Source organism: Nymphaea colorata, chromosome 6 (genome assembly GCF_008831285.2).
Source record: "Nymphaea colorata isolate Beijing-Zhang1983 chromosome 6, ASM883128v2, whole genome shotgun sequence".
NCBI classification, from domain to species: Eukaryota; Viridiplantae; Streptophyta; class Magnoliopsida; order Nymphaeales; family Nymphaeaceae; genus Nymphaea; species Nymphaea colorata.
Genome location: NC_045143.1, coordinates 18,525,395 through 18,530,228, shown reverse-complemented (window position 1 = coordinate 18,530,228; position 4,834 = coordinate 18,525,395).

Genomic DNA, 4,834 nt, shown 5'->3' with positions numbered 1-4,834 from the left:
CTCTATGCCAACTTGCTGAAGGAACAGGCAGTGATGGCTTTTTCTGGTGGCTACGAGTGGATTCTTTGCTGATGGAAGTGACCCAGGAGGCAGCCACATCGATTTTATGGGGCTTCTTCTGCAAGTGCATGCATTCTCAGGCAATAAGTTCTGGCAATGACTCGCAGAGCAGACTGCCAGATTTGGCCAAGGTGTGGTTGTTTCTCAGCTGGGATAAATGATGATCGGTCATGCTTTAGGCAGAAAGCTCATGGGTTCCTTGTAAGACAGGGATTCTTGATTTTTTACTGTGAATCTAGTTTCAAGCTTCAAGGCAAGGACAGTGTGGGATTTCTAGTTTTCTGACTTCGCTGAAACTTCTCTTTGCTTTCAGAGCTCGAATGCAGCTTTTATCACTCGCTTGAGGGGAAGTCAAGAGTGTAGATCAAGTCATGGTTTCTGTATCCTGTCAAATAGAAAAGGAAGGCATCTCTGATAGAAAAGGAAAGCGATACTCTTATTCGCTCTCTGCAATGCACATCAACTAATGGCTATTGCGAGCCTAAGTCCAATGCTTGGATGAAGTGCAGGGACAGGTGGCCAAGCAGTAGGGAGACTTGTGAGCTTTCAATGCACTTGAAATCTTCTCAAACCCTAGCCCTCTATTTTCAACACTCTCACCCTTTTGCTCAAGGACATGCCTCTCAACTCTGTGTGGGAGATCAGAAAATATTGCGTAGTCGGTTATGTGCCTCTCACCCCACAGGAGAGAAAATATCGCACATGAGCACATTTGATTGATAAATTTATCTTTTAAATTTATATTCATTCCCAACGGTCTGTGCCCTAATCATCAGCTATAGCCAACATATGCTTTTGTTGTAGTGTTTTTTTCTCCTCATATTTGACACCATTGGACAAGTTCCTTAGTTTGAATGAGCATACTGCGTTGCTGGAGTTAATTTCAGGTATAGATGGCATTGCCTAATTTTTTGATCCCTTTTCTTTTAACTAGTGCATAATAAATATTTGTAAATAACTCATTGATTATTTTCCATCTTGTCTCATCTTGTACCCATTCAGGGAGCCATGGCCTTGTGTTTCTCTCCAAAAAAAAAAAAAGAAAATTAGTAATGCATTTTTTTAGAAACAAGAAGCTTGATCTACAGTGAGCATTATATGTGTTTATAGCAATACTACACCTTAATTTTCCATTTTTTGTTACTGGTTCATCATATCTGCGAAATTACATTGAGTTGCACATTATAACTGAAAATCCAAAGTTCTCTTATTTTGGACGATAATATATATATATCTATTGGATCAACACCATAAGCTTTTATTACAGCTCACAATGATTCAATTTGATTTTCTTAGCCTATTAAATCATTGTTCCTCTGATTCTCTCTTTTCCCAGAACAACAGGAACTAGCATTGCACCAAACACACAACAAAATACAGAAAATCATAAATGCATTACTAAATTTAGATATTTGATGATATACTGGAGTTGTTGTCATGTTCTTGTGGAGGGAGAAGCATTAAGACTATGTTAAGATGTCTTTCTCTCCCAAGAATGTCAAAATCTTGTGCAGGACATGGTAGTCATCTTTTGTATGGGAAATTCACTTCATGTGAGTGGCAATATACAATGTAAGATCTTGTCTGGTTTAATGTATCAGATTCCACATAAATATCTCTATCTCTTTGGGTTTTGCTTTCCAGAACTTTGACGAACTTGTTGCTCTGTATGTACCGCTGAATTTCTCTTGGTCAATCAAAGATTTATTACTTGTAAGTTGGATTTGTCGTTGCACTATGGTGGTGACTTATCTACATGCTTGCTGCACTTTGATAGTTTTAAATGCTACACTAGCTAACTTGTAACATAACCTCAATTTCATTGAATTTGCACATGCTAGGTTGTAGGTTAAATGAAGTTTATGACGTCGTGATCTTAACCACTTCTACATGCTTGGTTTTACATCAGACACAAGTGTTTCAAGTGAAGCTTGATTGTAAAGGGTGCCAAAGGGGGGGTGAAGAAGTCATTTGAGAGCATGAAGGTGTATAGCTATCTTGTTCCATTAACTAGTTCTTTTAAATTGCCACATATTAATATTGATGTCAGTTATCTTCCATTAAAGATATAAAGGATAACTTCCTTTATTCAGACTCATATTCAAATAAACAAACAAATTTAGTCCTTGTTTCATGATTTTTTTGCAGTTGAATGGTTAACTAGAAATTTGTAGGATAGGTTCTCCACCATATGGGAAAAAAAGAACATCAAGAATCTCTGCAACTATTGACTGTAGAACATTGACAGATCATTCATGTCAAATTTTGATGAATTTAAGTACACAATGTTCCCCCAACAGATTTGTCTGAATGCATTTAGTTGTTTGTGTATCACTTTTTCATCTAGTTCTTTTGTACTTTTTGATTCAATAACGGTTACGTAACTGTAAATTTAATAGGAATGGCACCAATTCGGGGAGCCATAGTTTAAAAAAAAACATGAAAATTAGTAATGCATATTTTGATTACTAATTCTTTTAGGTATTTATAACACAAAGTTTTGTTACTAAAAATACAAACTAGCTCAATCTATAGCAGTTCTGCTTGAGAATTTTTAATTTAATACGTTGTTGCTATAAATTATTAGTAAAAAAAATCTTTTGTTGCTAACATGTTGACATTGGTAGCGAAAATCAATTTCGTTACTAATGGATTTCATGTTGGGACTTTTAGTAACAGAGCTAGTCACAAATGATCTTTGTTGCTGAAATTTTTTTGCAATGAAAATGTTGTGTTACTAAATGTTCACTTTCCTGTAGTGAGCACGATAAATAGGCATCAAATGTAAAATTTGGCCCAAAGACTATATGCCAAACTAGCCCCAAAGGGTCGCTAGAAGAAATTGGGGATTTGGGGCTTTGTAAAAACACCCACACTGTCCACTTTTTTCCCAAATCAAATATGCCAATGCATAGAGCATGAAAAATAGGCGTCAATCTTAGAATTTTGTGTGAAACGATGCATACTACGATCCGAATTTAATCAAAACATAAATTTTCAATCGCAAGACTCCTAGAGAAGGCCATACCTATGGTTTAGCTAGTCCTGGTATGTGTTAAACACCCCCAGCTTAGCTAGATGACCTTCCTGACTAGTGCTGGTGACTTCTCTTTCTCCCCCTTCTCTTCTCTTTTCTCTTCTCATTTTCACTCTTTTTCCTTCTCTTCTCTTTTCTCTTCTCATTTTCACTCTTTTTCTCCCCTTCAACATTGCAAAAGGGGTGGGGGTTGAGTTTGCTTGACTCCCTCCTTTAATTCTTTTACTTTTTAAGGAAGGCCCATTATTTTTAAGAAATTTTCACCTAAAATCAAAATGTATAGTAATACCATTAAAGGTTGATCACTTGATTAGTTAAGGTTAATTATTGATTAAACATTATTAAACAAATCCTAATTATGAAACACACATGAAAGTATGGTCTCCCACTTGAAAGTCAAATGATTCACATTTGTAATCAATATATTGCTTTGGTTGACTCAAAGTTTGTAATCACCCCAAATTTTTCCAAAAGGCTATGTTATTTTACCCAAGCACAAAACCCAAATTTAAACACAAGATTCAAATCTAAAATCCAAAACTCAGATCCAAAACCTAAGTTTAGATCCATCAACTGTTTCAAACTCAAAATTCAAAATCGAGTTCAAAACAACAAAGTCTGGTGCTATAAGCATCGCGCGCGTGTGCATAGACCTCTCCCTTGTTTTACGCTTCGTCTTCGCACCAAAATATGTTTTTGAAGCTTAAAACGAAGTCGACCACCTTGTTGCAACAAAAAAATTAGTTTTATACACTTTTAAAATAAATTAAACAAAAAAAATGAATTTTTATGCTTTTATACTAAAAACCCTTATTTCATAAAAAGTAAAAAAAATAAAATAAAATAAAAAAAGAAGCTCGCACGTCCAGCGATCATCTCTCTTGGGCATGAGCTAGCTCTTGGAGAAACTCTAGTGCATTCTCACTTGAAGACTTAGAGTTTTTTCCCTTAGCTCTCTTCTTTCATTTCCCTCTTCCTTTTCCTCTTTCCATTTATCTCTTCTTCTCCAACTTGGAGCAAGTTTTATCAAACTACAACTCTCTTGGAGGCATCCTCTTCATCATCTTGGAGCTTCACTAAAGGGGATGTAGGATCATTCCAAGCTAAGATGTTCATTTCGTCTAAAGTAGTTTTCATTAGAGATAGCCTTCAAATCTCTAATTTAGAGTCAAGAAGCTATTCTTAAGTGCACCAGGAACATGAAAATGTGAAGTAATCTTTCATTCTATGATTAAATCATGCTATTTCTTTTCTTGAATATAGTCTTGTTGTTGTTACCCTATTTCCCCTCTTCTTCATCGTCTCATGGCCACATGAGATAGCTCTCAAACCTCTATTTTAGAGTCAAGGAGCTATGCTCGAGTGCACCGGGACCATGAGAAGATAAGATAATATTTCATTTTATGATTGAATCATGCTTTCTCTTTTCTTGAATGTTGCATTGTTTTAAGATATTATCTATGCATAGTTGTTTGATTTTTCATTTGTATGTGAATGGATGGTGAGAATGAGAGTGTGGTTTGAGACTCTTTATTCTTATGTTAATTTTTGAGGTTGAGGCTTGTCCAACACGGGAAAAACCCTCACAAATATGTATATGTTAATATGCACTTTCATCTCATTTGCATTAGTTTCTTTCTAAACTTTCAATTAAGAAACCTAATGAGCGCCTTATCATGTGGTTTGATTTTCTTTCATACCCAACGGTGGAAGAAACATATTCCCTTATAACAAATG